This window comes from Schistocerca piceifrons, chromosome 2, assembly GCF_021461385.2.
Source record: "Schistocerca piceifrons isolate TAMUIC-IGC-003096 chromosome 2, iqSchPice1.1, whole genome shotgun sequence".
Classification (NCBI taxonomy): Eukaryota; Metazoa; Arthropoda; class Insecta; order Orthoptera; family Acrididae; genus Schistocerca; species Schistocerca piceifrons.
This window is the reverse complement of record NC_060139.1, coordinates 1034002820-1034018438: the sequence shown is the minus strand read 5'-3', so window position 1 is coordinate 1034018438 and position 15619 is coordinate 1034002820. Positions and strand designations below refer to the sequence as shown.

General features: G+C 45.6%; 1 protein-coding gene across 1 annotated transcript in view; it reads right to left on the bottom strand.

The window, feature by feature from the left end:
* Positions 1-15619, bottom strand: part of LOC124776861 (PRL-1 phosphatase) — a 629058-nt gene that overhangs the window by 527955 nt on the left and 85484 nt on the right. The window lies entirely within an intron of this gene.

The window sequence follows — 15619 nt, the reverse complement described above, 5'->3', positions numbered from 1 at the left end:
GTTTCAGTTCCAGCAAGACAACGACCCAAAACATACCGCCATGAAAACCCGGGAGTGGTTACTGTACAATGCCCCCAGAAGGGTTCTAACACCACCTCAGAGCCCTGATTTGAACCCCATTGAGAACCTGTGGGCTCATCTTGACACACAAGTCAGAAAAAGGCGTCCGTCCGGTAAAAACGACTTGGAGAAAGTGCTCCTGGAGGAATGGTCGAAAATTACCCCTGATATCACCCGGAATTTAATACAAAGCATTCCTAGGCGTTTACGTGCTGTTATAGATGCTAAAGGGATGCACACTAGCTATTAGATGGTGAACATCAATGAAGAAAACGAACACACTGTCCGATTCATATGCGTGTGCCAATACTTTTTTGGGTGCAGAAGAGCGATGTTTTTTTTCATGACACTGTATGTTACTTTAAGGACAGGTGATTTTGACATATTTGTAAACTATGTAATGTAAGGTGTCACATGTATGGGTTCTGTTCTGAAATATATGTTTCGTTTAACCTACAACCACTAAAATGTAACTGTGCCAATACTTTTTGGTGCGATTGTATATTCCTCACATACTGGCAATACAAAAATGTATCTCACAAAATTTCGTTCTGCGCATATTTCGGGCAGTAAATGGACATTAGAGACTGGCAATTTTGCAATACTGTAATTATATGTACGATAACAACTCCTGTCAGCAGTTAGAGTTGTACTGGGCACTTTGTGCAGTGGATAGCGCTTTGGGCTGGCAGGAAGAAGGTCCAGGGTTCGACGCTGGGTTGAAGCTTATTTGTTTATATTTGCTTCAAGTGTTCTGCGTGGTACGGTATCTGGCGTCCTAATGGTATAAAGCGAATACGGTGAGCCTCCTACAAAAAATTAGCAGTTACGTTCTACGAACACAGAAATGGAAATACAATCGTCTTCATTGTTCAGCTTTTAGAGTAGCCTTTTGCATGTCGTGGACACGAATTGTTTCGCGCTACTGAAGATCTAGACTGCAAACTTGTTTTCTGTGCACCTCCCCCCCGAAATTATTGGCAAAGCAGGTTGTTAGCCCTACTGGTGACGTAAGGCCCTAACGGACTGTAATGAACCTAAACGTGGCAAGAATTATAGTTGGTGGGAGCGGGCACCGAAAACAAATTTAAAATCTAACAGACGCAGTGGTGCGAAACAATCCACGTCCACAATATGCAAAAGGCTTCTTTAAAAGCTGACCAATGAAAACGATTGTAGTTCCATTTCTGTGTTCGTAGTATGTAAGTGCAAATGTTTTGCAGAAGACCCACTGTACTCGTTGTATGATGATTAACATGCCAGATACCGTACGACGCAGACTACATTTAGCAAATAAAAACAAATACGCCTCGACTCGGACTGGAACACTCGACCTCCTGCATACTAACCCAAAACTCAATCCATTGCACCAACTGCTCAGTACTACCTCTACTTCCTGACAGAGGTACTTACCGTACACACGAGTACAGTGTTGCCAGATATCAATCTCCAACGTCCATTTACTGCCCAAAACATGCGTGAGAGGAAATTTCGTAAAAGACATTTTTGTATTGCTAGTACGTGAGGAATCGCGCTGCGAAGCCCGAGCGCGCGAATTTTTCTTCACCCTGTATATCTGAATCCGCAGTTCTGATACAGATCGACAGAATAGTGTCTAAGTATGGGTGTTTGACAACGGATTGTTTCGTCAACTCCTTTCGATGAATACAAAAGTTTTGGGGACCTTTAAAAAGTAACTTAAAAATGAGGGCAACCATATATATTGGGTAAAACACAGCCTTTAATAAATTAAATGCTGACCATTTCAACTAAAACTCTAGGAGGAAAAGCCAATGACGAATTTTACTTGTTGTGCGTGTACCGTATCCTGGGGAGAATACACGATTAAACCTGTTTGCGATAATATTCGGTCTTATGGGTTGCGAAAGTGCTTAGAGCGGCACTTCGGGCAGCAATAACATTTCTGACGCGGGCGGGCTTCAAGTGAATCTGTCAACGGCCTTGTGTAGCTGGATACATCGGTCTCCGTCAGATGATCAACGTTAAGCACCGTCAGGCGTGGCCAGTACGTGGATGGCCGACTGTCCTGCTTCGGCCCGTGCTGTTGACAATGTTCTCTTTGCCTTTACTGCAGAGGGGCCAGGAGGGAACGGTTGATGGCGTGAATTCCCTGATCACCAGTCTTGCATGACGCGACAGTTTTCAAAGCATCTCAGTGTTTACGACGTCATATATCCTGAACTATGTACCGTACAATGATATAATTTTGCAGGTACAGTCAGTGGTATACTGTATGTGAACAGTATCTGAAAAATGGGTCACGAATACAGTTAGCAATAAAAGAAGTAATAAATTAAAACGTCCTGCCTGATGCGAAAATGGATAGCGAAAATTTAGTAAGCGATTAACTTTTTTTTCATTTCGTAATTCTGCGACGGTGTCAACGAGGAAAAGTTTCATAAAGGTTTGAAATTATGTGCGAAGTTTGTTACAAGTCACTAAGTCCTCTCGATCTCTGGATGAAAGAAATCCAAGCACTGTAAGGTGCGTGGTGGAGGGTACCCTGTACCACTACTAGTGATTCCCTTTCCTGTTCCACTCCTCATGAGCCCTAATTTCTTGTATCTTCGTGGTCCTTACGCGCAGCGTATGTTGGCGATAGTAGAATCGTTCCGCAATCAGCTTCAAATGTCGGTTCTCTAAATTTCCCCATAGTGTTTCTCGAAAAGAGCGTCCCCTCCAGGGATTCCCATTTGAGTTACCGAAACATCTCCTTAACACTTACGCGTTGTTCGAACCTACCGGTAAGAAATCTAGCAGCCCGCCTCTGAAATGGTTTGATGGCATTCTTTAATCCGACCTGGTACGGATCCCGAAAACCTGAGTAGTACTCAAGAAGAGGTCGCACTACCGTTCTATAAGGAGTCTTCTTCACAGGTGAACCACACATTCCTAAAATTCTCCCACTGAACCGAAGTCAACCATTCGCTTTCCCTATCACAATCTTTACGTTCTAATTCATACCGCTTTGCAACGTTACACCTAGATACCTAATCGACTTGACTGTCTCAAGCAGGACACTACTAATATTGTATCCAAACACTACGAGTTTGTTTTTCCTACTCATCCGCATTAACTTCCGTTTTTCTACATTTAGAGCTAGCTGACATTCATCACATCAACTAGCAATTTTGTCTAAATTGTCGTGTATCCACCTACAGTCACTCAACTTTGACACTTTACCGTACACCACAGCATCATCAGCAATCAACCGCAGACTGCTGCCCGTCCTGTCCGCCAGATCGTTATACCGTTGTCTCTGATGAACGCTCGCCGTTGAGGACCACGTACTGTGTTACATTACAGGGCTATTATAGATGATTGAAGCGATTTCATAAATTCACTGTAGCTCCATTCATTGACATATGGCCACGACACACTACAGATACGTAGAAAAACTCATAAAGTTTTGTTCGGCTGAAGCCGCACTTCAGGTTTCTGCCGCCAGAGCGCTCGAGAGCGCAGTGAGACAAAATGGCGACAGGAGCCGAGAAAGCGTATGTCGTGCTTGAAATGCACTCACATCAGTCAGTCATAACATTGCAACGACACTTCAGGACGAAGTTCAACAAAGATCCACCAACTGCTAACTCCATTCGGCGATGGTATGCGCAGTTTAAAGCTTCTGGATGCCTCTGTAAGGGGAAATCAACGGGTCGGCCTGCAGTTAGCGAAGAAACGGTTGAACGCGTGCGGGCAAGTTTCACGCGTAGCCCGCGGAAGTCGACGAATAAAGCAAGCAGGGAGCTGAACGTACCACAGCCGACGGTTTGGAAAATCTTACGGAAAAGGCTAAAGCAGAAGCCTTACCGTTTACAATTGCTACAAGCCCTGACACCCGATGACAAAGTCAAACGCTTTGAATTTTCGGCGCGGTTGCAACAGCTCATGGAAGAGGATGCGTTCAGTGCGAAACTTGTTTTCATTGATGAAGCAACATTTTTTCTTAATGGCGAAGTGAACAGACACAGTGTGCGAATCTGGGCGGTAGAGAATCCTCACGCATTCGTGCAGCAAATTCGCACTTCACCAAAAGTTAACGTGTTTTGTGCAATCTGACGGTTTAAAGTTTACGGCTCCTTTTTCTTCTGCGAAAAAAACGTTACAGGACACGTGTATCTGGACATGCTGGAAAATTGGCTCATGCCACAACTGGAGACCGACAGCGCCGACTTCATCTTTCAACAGGATGGTGCTCCACCGCACTTCCATCATGATGTTCGGCATTTCTTAAACAGGAGATTGGAAAACCGATGGATCGGTCGTGGTGGAGATCATGATCAGCAATTCATGTCATGGCCTCCACGCTCTCCCGACTTAACCCCATGCGATTTCTTTCTGTGGGGTTATGTGAAAGATTCAGTGTTTAAACCTCCTCTACCAAGAAACGTGCCAGAACTGCGAGCTCGCATCAACGATGCTTTCGAACTCATTGATGGGGACATGCTGCGCCGAGTGTGGGAGGAACTTGATTATCGGCTTGATGTCTGCCGAATCACTAAAGGGGCACATATCGAACATTTGTGAATGCCTATAAAAACTTTTTGAGTTTTTGTATGTGTGTGCAAAGCATTGTGAAAATATCTCAAATATTAAAGTTATCGTAGAGCTGTGAAATCGCTTCAATCATTTGTAATAACCCTGTACTTAATAAGCCTTCGAACCAGCCACATATCTGGAAAACTGTTCTGTATGCTGGTACCTTCGTTAACAGTCTGCAGCGGGGCGCCGTGACAAATACTTTCCGGAAATGTAGAAATATGGAATCTGCCTGTTGCTCTTCGTCCATATTTAGCAGTATATGTGAGAAAAGGACCAGCTGAGTTTCAGACGAGCTATCCTTTCTAAAACCATGTTGATTCGTGGATAAGCTTTTCGGTCTCAAGAAAATTTATTACATTCGAACTGAGAATATGTGGAAGGATTCAGCAGCAAAGCAATGTTAGGGTGATCATAGAATGAAGGCTTTCACGGCAGGTGTTGTCATCACTTAACACTTCCGGGCTGCGATGCCGTGGTCCATACATAAAACTCTCCCCTGACGTTTCGCCTTCGACTGCGGGAGGTATCCTCCGAGGATGGGGTGATTGGTCTGTAATTTTGTGGGTCTGTACTTTTACCCTTCACCTGCGCTTTTTCCAGTCTTTTGGGATGTTGCGCTGGCCGAGAGATTCGCGGTAAATAAAGCAAAGTAAGCGGACAGTGTCGCAGCGTACTCCTTGTAAAACCGAATTGCGATTCAGTGATTTTTAACGTGAAATTTAAAGCTGCAGCTTTTGTTTTGCTGCCTTCTACTGCCACACCAGGCTGGTCAACGACTGCCTGAATAGAAGCCTGAGAGTCGCTTTGCGATTTTACATAGGACCAGGATTTTCTCGGGTTCTCGGCCAGATGACGGTGGTAACTGCTGAATGTTTCGCGCACAGATCTTTTCACAGGCGCAAGAATCTCTACTACCCCAAGACTGTCGCTATTTGCGCGTTCCTTTTTGCGCTCCAAATCCAACAGCTTTTGCTTCCTTAGCAGTTTCCGAATTTCACTGTTAAACCATCGTCGGTCTTTTCAGTCCTTAACGCACTTACTAGGCACATACATACACACATACATTTTTGTAATATGTATGGATATCTTTTTTCCGTGACCCAGTGTTGATGAAATAAAGCCTATACAGTGCCCAAAGCTATGGTCAAGTTACTCATGAAAACTCCATGAAAATTCGTTTAGTAGCACTGAAGATTAAGGTGTTCAGAGAGACCGTCACTACGTGATAGCGATGGAAATGTTACCGATGATGGTGCCACTACAGCGGAGTTACTAAAAACAGTTTTCCGTACTTCCTTCACGAAAGAAGATGAAATAAAATCCAGAATTCGAAAACAAAACAGCTGTTAGCATGAGTGACATAAAAGTAGATATCTTAGGTGTTGCGAAAGAAATCAAATCACTTAAGAAAGGCAAGTCTTCCGGTCCATATGCTATACCAATTAGGTTCCTTTCAGAGTGTGCACACACAATAGCGCCTTTCTTAGCAATCATATACAACCGCTCACTTGACGAAAGGTCTGTTCCTAAAGACTGGAAAGTAGCACAGGTCACACAAATATTCAAGAAAGGAAATCGGAGTAACGCATTGAATTTCAGACCTATATCACTGACCTCAATTTACAGTAGGATTTTGGAGCATATACTGTACTCATTGACTATGAATCACCTTGAAGAAAATGACTTATTGATACAGAAAATATCGTTCTTGTGCAACACAGGTAGCTCTTTATTCCCATGAAGTAATGAATGCTGTCAACAAGGGATCTCAGATCGATTCCATATTCCTAGATTTCGAGAACGTTTTTGATACAGTTCCTCACAAGCGGCTATTAATAAAATTGCATGCATATGGAGTATCGTCTCAGCTGTGTGACTGGATTCGTGATTTCCTCTCGGAGAGATTACAGTTCGTAGTGATTGACGGTAAACCATAGAGTAGAACAGAAGTGATATCTGGCGTTCCGCAACGTAGTGTCATGGGCCCTCTGCTGTTCCTGATTTATATAAATGATCTAGGTGATAATCTGAGCAGCCCCCTTAGATTGTTTGCAGATGACGCTGTAATTTACCGTCTAGTAAAATCATCAGACGATCAATTCCAATTACAAAATGATCTAGAGAGAATATCTGTATGGTGCGGAAAGTGGCAAATGGCACTAAACAAAGAAAAGTGCGAGGTTATCCACATGGGTAACAAAAGAAATCCGATAAATTTTGGGTACACAATAAATCGCAGAAATCTAAGGGCTGTCAGTCTGACTAAATACATAGGAATTACAATTACGAGCAACTTAAATTGGAAATACCACAGAGATAATATTGTGGGGAAGGCGAAACAAAGACAGCGCTTTGTTGGCAGAACACTTAGAAGTTGCGACAAACCCACTAAAGAGAGAGCCCACATTACACTTGTCCGTCCTCTGCTGGAATACTGCTGCGCAGTGTGGGATCCTTGCCAGATAGGATTGACGTAGAACATCGAAAAAGTGCAAAGAAGGGCAGCTCGTTTCGTGTTATCGCGCAATAGAGTGAGAGTGTCACTGAGTTGGGGTGGCAGTCACTGAAACAAAGGCGGTTTTCTCTGCGGCTAAATCTATTTAGGAAATTTCAGTCACCAACTTTCTCTTCGAGTTGCGAAAATATTTTGTTGACACGCACCTACGTAGGGAGAAATGATTATCATGATAAAATAAGATAAATCAGAGCTCGAACGGAACATTTAGGTGTTCCTTTTTCCTACGCGCCATTCGATAGTGGAATGGTAGAGAAGTAGTATGAAAATGGTTCGATGAACCCTCTACCAGGAACTTAAGTGTGAATTGCAGAGTAACCTAGTAGATGCAGATAATAAAACTTTAGTGAAAGTTCGGATTACGATATCTTTTTTTCCGTGACTCGATTCTAATGACATAAAGCGTACGCGCTGCCCGTTACCAGTGAAAACCGTACAGAAAATCGTCTAGTAACTTTGGAGATTAACGTGTTGAAAGACAAATAGACAAACTCGACGGGGTTAGTTTTATTATTAGTATATATTAGCGAGGATCGCCGTACAGCGTTAATATGATTCACACCACTAGGGAACAAACGAAACTAGCCTCCCTTGGCGCTCGAGCCGACAGGTCTGTCCTTGTTGGTGTAAGTCTGCAGAACGAATCCCGTTAGGGCCCGCACCTCGCGAGGTTGGACCAGAATTTCTGCCGCATATCGAATTACTCGGTCCACGGGCGTGTGAAAAGGCATTCGGACGACAGGAGACACTGGGCACCGTCCTTTGCGGTCGCCCGAGAAGGTCGCGAGAGAGACACGCGAGAAGGTTGGTGGCGCCCCACGGCCAACCGCAGCCCAGACGCGGCCCGTCCGTAACTCGAGACCAGCCGTTTGTCCGAGCAGCCGCATACTTGTGGCGTGCGCCTTCGCCGGAGCACCAGCCGGCGGGCCTTCTCCCTTACTCGCAGTCAGATCTGCCTATACTTTTCTCTTGTTATTGATTTCGACCTCCAGTTCAAGTAAACTGGCGGAGCGTGAAAACAAGTTTTAGTCCGGACAATGAATCGGGTGTCACTGGGAAGAACTTGCGGAGCGCTGCTAGGATCCCAAGAGAGACATTAAAAATATTTGACGCAGTATAAGTGAAAATCGGCATCACACTGAAAATTACAAAATAATGAAAGATGCCGTCTCATAGGACACTTGAATACGCTCGGAATTATAGAAAACGCGCCTGAAGAAACCTCACCAAGCCGGCCGCAGTGGCCGAGCGGTTCTAGGCGCTTCAGCGCGGAACCGCGTTGCTGCTACGGTCGCTGGTTCGAATCCTGCCTCGGGCATGGATGTGTGTGATGTCCTTAGGTTAGCTAGGTTTAAGTACTTCTAAGTCTAGGGGGCTGATGACCTCAGATGTTAAGTCCCATAGCGCTTAGAGCCATTTGAACCATTTTTGTAACCTGAAGTCGCAAGGAATCCAAAAAGCTTAAAAATTCCAGTGCCAACTGAATGCGAGGGCTATGGCAGCATCGAAAAGGAAATGAAAAAATATTGCAAAGCGATCAAGTTGCTGGCTCATCGGGCATACAGCGGTCAGCGACACTCCAAACGTCTACGGATCGAATGGGGACATCCATCAATTACGTGAGATGTTTTCTATGCCGCGCGGTCTTTGGCGCCTTGTCTCGGTGCGCTTGGCTCCCCCCGTCGGAGGGTCGAGTCCTCCCTCGGGTATGGGGGTGTATCTTGTCCTTAGCGTAAGTTTAAGTTAGATTAAGCAGTGCGTTGAAACATCCCCTTGGAAAAATTAATGAATTACTGTGCTGATAAACCTCTTACGTTATTTGATTTTCAAACAGCTGAGCAGAACTGTACGTACTCAGACATTTCTCTCTTTACTTATTCTGATCATCACTAAACTGACACACGACACTTTTTTTAGCGCAATGCAATCTGACTTTCAATAATCCCCACAAAAGAATGACCCTGACTAACAGTAACCTATACCTTTCACAAATTACTTACCGCTCACAAATCTTCGTTACTCGAACTACTGCAATACAGAGAGCCACTACTGCCAGCTAAATAAAAGATTCTAACTACTGAAGGCACTATCTACTGATAAGCGTAGTTAACAAATGAAAGATTTTGATAGAGAACAAACAATGTATTTACCTTAATAGTGTTCAAAAGTCATAATATATATATATCAGTTCATGACATCCAGTCTTACAAATTTACTGTCTCTGATGGACACACGTCCAGATCATCCGCTCTCAAAACTCCGCCATCTCTCTCCCCACATCCACCACTGCCGGCGACTCACCTCCAACTGCGCAACGCTACGCGCTGTTTAACAGCCAACTGCCCAACACTACTACTATAGCAAATTGCAACAACGCAAACCAGCCACAGACTGCACACAGCACAGCCAGTGATTTTCATACAGAGCGCTACGTGGCGTTACCAACATAAAAACCTAAACAGCCTACTTACAACATGGAGGGGCATCCATCAATTACGTGAGATGTTTTCTTCAAAATTTTGGCAGCGCAGGGTAGCCGCGCGGTCTGGGGCGCCTTGTCACGGTCCGCTTGGCTGCCCCCGTCGGAGGTTCGAGTCCTCCCTCGGGCATGGGTGTGTGTGTTGTCCTTAGCGTAAGTTTAAGTTAGATTAAGTAGTGCGTAAGCTTAGAGACCGACGACTTCAGCAGTAAGACCTTACCACAAATTTCAAAATTCAGACCCTCCTCTCCACCTTTGAGATTTGGTGAGAAGAGGTCCGAAATTTGTTTTCAATATTGGTTTAAACATCGCAATTAAATCACATTTTACTTATTAAATGTCTTAAACAGTGTTTTAACATATAATTAAAAACAGTTTATTTTAAATATGCCAACTCTAAATGCGGACAAAAGGCTTGACAGTAATTGTATTGAATGGAACTGGGGACCTAGAAACGACGGAGACGCTTCGTCCCCGCCGGAGCCCTCAATTGTTCACAACCACACAACAGGCCACAGCAGTGCACCCACCCCACCGCCGCCGCACATCGAACCCCGGGTTATTGTGCGGTTCGGCTCCCAGTGGATCCCCCCCCCCCCCCCCCCCCCCCCCGGGATCGTCTCACACCCAAACTAGCATAACCCCAATGTTTGCCTGGTAGAGTAATTACGGTGTACGCGCACGTGGAGACAGTGTTTGCGCAGCAATCGCCGACATAGTGTAACTGGGGCGGAATATGGGGAACCAGCCCGCATTCGCCGAGGCAGATGGAAAACCGCCTTAAAAAACAATCCACAGACTGGCCCGCACACCGGACCTCGACACTAATCCGCCGGGCGGATTCGTGCCTTCCCGCACGGAAAGCAGTGCGTTAGATCGAACGGCTAACCGGGCGGCAGTCGACAGTAACAATATTAACCGTTTTGACGGCTCTCTAAAAACCGAACTTTTCGTGATATATTACAGGCACTAAACGTCACTGAATCATTGAACCTTTACTTACTTTGCACATGAAAGACAATGGTATTTATATCTACCTTTGAACCATATGATTACGTAGCTTTTCAATCTCTTGATTAACATGATCACTAACAGAATTCTTGTAGGTGAACTTACATTTTTTTTCGACTTGTCGCATGCCGCTTAAAACAAGTATTGTAAAAGTTTTGTGACAAATTCATACTGAACGGAATAACACCAGCCTCACATGCGTTGCAAAACACCAAGACTGACTCACTGACACACAGCGATCTCTACCAGCGCTGCAGAGAATTTACCAAACGAAATCTAACACTTGTCTCAAATCGGGGAATCCTGGGTATGGACTAGTGTAAAGCGTTTGGTTCACCTCAGAGAGCAGATAGAGACTGGTGGGCACTTAATATTGTCTATGCTCGGGATTAATTATAGAACAACAAAATGTTATCTGTTACAATAATGTACATTCTCTTAATGAAAAAGGTAACATGAGATTTTCATTACCTCCCCCCTCCCCCTCCCAAACGAGATTTGGCGAGATTCTGCCAGTCTCCTCCCTCCCCCTTCCTATTTTGACCTTGCGCAATTAATGGACATCACCTAAGCAGGCGTCATTGGAAGCAGCGATAACATAGACGTAAACAGCAGCGTGACAGCGCCAGACGAGTATGTATCGCGACCACCATAACATAGTCGTGTTGTCAACCGACGCTGACATATCGGGCACCAATGCGCGTAACACTTGTTACGATTTTATCCTGGTCTCTTCACAAAAGATCTACGGCGTACACAACATTTTTTTTCAGTCGATCAGATTACCACTGAGCCAAGTCACATTCGCTGGCCAAGACTCTTCTTCACAGTCTCCGAAGAAAGTGGGATCGCTCTAGCTTCGCTCGAGAATTTTACTCTGGAAGCTTTTCGGGCAAACCTTGTACTCAAAGAAAGGCACAGGTTTGTTCGACTGACAGGAGAGCGCAAGGGAAATGTTGAATGATTTGGATTGGCGGACTCTTTCACAGTGGGCAGAAAATCTGCGTACTAAGTTTCAAGGGCCAGAATAATGCAGAGATATTAGTTAGCCCACTCTGCTTCGTTCCCGCAGGAACATTGAAGACAACATTAGACTAACTACATCATGCACGGAGGCATTCAGAGGCATTTGAGCAGTCATTCAACACACCTTACTCGACTGGAACGGGAAGAAACCCAAACATGTGGTGCCACATTAAGTACATTCTGCCATGCATTTGACAGTGGTATGTAGAGTGTGTACATGAGGATGACGAAAATACAGAAACACCAAATACATAACACATTACCCGAGACCGGATTATATGCATCATAAAAATTTAAAACATGCATGAAAAATGCTCAAAATGCATGAAAAGTGTAGAAATATGCAAGATGAAATAATGAAAAACATGGTAGGTGCTGCGCGCATTATAACTCAAAAGTCGAACCTGTGCATATCAGTTACGAGGAAGAGCGGCGGCCATGCGAAAAATGTAGGACGCTGATATCATTTTCTGAATACTTTCTATTAGAGGTTAGGAGCGGAGCCATCCTGGGATTATTTTCTAAAAATTTGCAAAATGGGGACGCATACCATGTTCCAAGAGTTGTTCCTTCTTTGCTATTGTTATCGGTAACAAGCGGATGCGAAACGAGTGAGTCGCAGCGAAACAATCGATATGTTCAGGACCAATTTCGAGATATATTGTACGCAGAGGGGCACGATCAAAAACTCCATAATATTTTATTTAAAAAACAACATACAATCAAAAATTTTGTTGAACAGCATTAACTCTTAATGAATACTATTGGACCAAAGCATCATTTACAATTTTATTTTATATTTTTCTACGATTGAAAACATAAACACCCAAGTGCTGCTCGAAATGTTCCGTAGTAAGATTGTGTTTTTCGATCACTGAAAACATTTTTATTAGCAGAAGAGGACCGTTTCACATCAACTGAGTTAACTGAGCAGTATTTGAATTTTGGTGCTATGTTGGCACTTATTGTTTCTGGTAAAAGTTCACCTGTACCATTTATAAAACTGTCAATATGGCACAAGGTTCAAAACCTGGGTTATTGTTTACAATGTTATCAAACTTTTCTTTAAGTTTTCTTGGGAATACCTCTGGCAATGAGGAATTCACTAGAATAATTTTATTCATTAACGGACTAGATTCATTCAACGCCAGACACTGAGTTTCAAGCTTTTTAAAACTTTGAGATATATGGGAAAATGAGTGCTAATCACAGAAATGTCTTTTTTAATACCGGAATCATTAAAAGCTTCCTTGTACTGCAAACTGCCGAAGCCTCTGCGCCACCACGTGTCCCTATTATGGTTATTTCCATCACGGATGTGTGGTTTTGGAATTCCAGCGCGCCGTGCAGTTCCCCGCGTTAAGTTCACTATGCGTTGTTGTAGTGCTCACAGGGTTCCGAGTGCGAGATTCAGTTCCGCAGTTACTTTTGGAGCTGTCGTCCCTTATTTTGGTCACAAAAAAAAAAAAAAAAAAAAAAGTTCAAATGGCTTTGAGCACTATGGAACTTAACTTCTGAGGTCATCAGTCCCCTAGAACTTAGAACTACACTCCTGGAAATGGAAAAAAGAACACATTGACACCGGTGTGTCAGACCCACCATACTTGCTGCGGACACTGCGAGAGGGCTGTACAAGCAATGATCACACGCACGGCACAGCGGACACACCAGGAACCGCGGTGTTGGCCGTCGAATGGCGCTAGCTGCGCAGCATTTGTGCACCGCCGCCGTCAGTGTCAGCCAGTTTGCCGTGGCATACGGAGCTCCATCGCAGTCTTTAACACTGGTAGCATGCCGCGACAGCGTGGACGTGAACCGTATGTGCAGTTGACGGACTTTGAGCGACGGCGTATAGTGGGCATGCGGGAGGCCGGGTGGACGTACCGCCGAATTGCTCAACACGTGGGGCGTGAGGTCTCCACAGTACATCGATGTTGTCGCCAGTGGTCGGCGGAAGGTGCACGTGCCCGTCGACCTGGGACCGGACCGCAGCGACGCACGGATGCACGCCACGACCGTAGGGTCCTACGCAGTGCCGTAGGGGACCGCACCGCCACTTCCCAGCAAATTAGGGACACTGTTGCTCCTGGGGTATCGGCGAGGACCATTCGCAACCGTCTCCATGAAGCTGGGCTACGGTCCCGCACACCGTTAGGCCGTCTTCCGCTCACGCCCCAACATCGTGCAGCCCGCCTCCAGTGGTGTCGCGACAGGCGTGAATGGAGGGACGAATGGAGACGTGTCGTCTTCAGCGATGAGAGTCGCTTCTGCCTTGGTGCCAATGATGGTCGTATGCGTGTTTGGCGCCGTGCAGGTGAGAGCCACAATCAGGACTGCATACGACCGAGGCACACAGGGCCAACACCCGGCATCATGGTGTGGGGAGCGATCTCCTACACTGGCCGTACACCACTGGTGATCGTCGAGGGGACACTGAATAGTGCACGGTACATCCAAACCGTCATCGAACCCATCGTTCTACCATTCCTAGACCGGCAAGGGAACTTGCTGTTCCAACAGGACAATGCGCGTCCGCATGTATCCCGTGCCACCCAACGTGCTCTAGAAGGTGTAAGTCAACTACCCTGGCCAGCAAGATCTCCGGATCTGTCCCCCATTGAGCATGTTTGGGACTGGATGAAGCGTCGTCTCACGCGGTCTGCACGTCCAGCACGAACGCTGGTCCAACTGAGGCGCCAGGTGGAAATGGCATGGCAAGCCGTTCCACAGGACTACATCCAGCATCTCTACGATCGTCTCCATGGGAGAATAGCAGCCTGCATTGCTGCGAAAGGTGGATATACACTGTACTAGTGCCGACATTGTGCATGCTCTGTTGCCTGTGTCTATGTGCCTGTGGTTCTGTCAGTGTGATCATGTGATGTATCTGATCCCAGGAATGTGTCAATAAAGTTTCCCCTTCCTGGGACAATGAATTCACGGTGTTCTTATTTCAATTTCCAGGAGTGTACTTAAACCTAACTAACCTAAGGACATCACACACATCCATGCCCGAGGCAAGATTCGAACCTGCGACCGTAGTGGTCGCGCGGTTCGAGACTGAAGCGCCTAGAACCGCTCGGCCACACCGGCCGGCATTTTTGTCTCAATCCACTTCAATGATGGACCGTCAAAATCACCTAACACACGCTTTCGTCCGCGTTGTGACTTAGTGGATGATGCTTTGCCGCTTTTCCTGTGTGCGGTATGAATCTTCGACGCGGTACCCCTTGTAGCACCAAATGTTTCTAGTCATATGGCTACGGAAGCACTCATCATACGAACACCAACAATTTGGCTAGGTTTGGATTCGCTTAGCTTCGACACAACTATACAAAACACTGTTCTGAGCACGACTGAGACAAATACAACAGCGTAGGCTGCAGGCTTGGTTAGCATCTGTATTTATGTTCAAACACGCATTTCTCTCGATGTTTAAACGTTTTAGTTCAATCCTTGTATGTAGATGTAGAATGGGACCCTGATGTTCACACATGCAGCATGACGTCGCAGCATCACCACTATTGTATTATTGTCGCGGTCGATAACAAGCGCGGAGTACGAATTTGATAGGTAAAAGGTGAGGCTGACACACGAGTTTGCAAAGTTGTGGCGGGGGGAAACTGGGAAGGGAGATAATACTGCAGCCACGTGCTGCTGTGATTGGGGCCGGCTGAGTGCACAAAGGGCGCGGTGTCGGCCACGTGATTAGCCCTTTCGCGGGACTGCTCAAAGGGCAGGCCTACAGAGAAGTGACGTAGTCTACGCGGCCACACGTGCCTCACCTCCCAGCCTCCGACGTAATCGCCTACGTGGGTTTCACACCGACCCCAGACTTTTTTTCAGTATATTTATTGGCCTCTCGGTACACCAATACAGCCAGCCCTAACCAGCAGCGCTGCTATCCTTTGTACGCATCAATCTGTCTTTTTCCATAATATATGAGAAATCTAAAACGTACAATT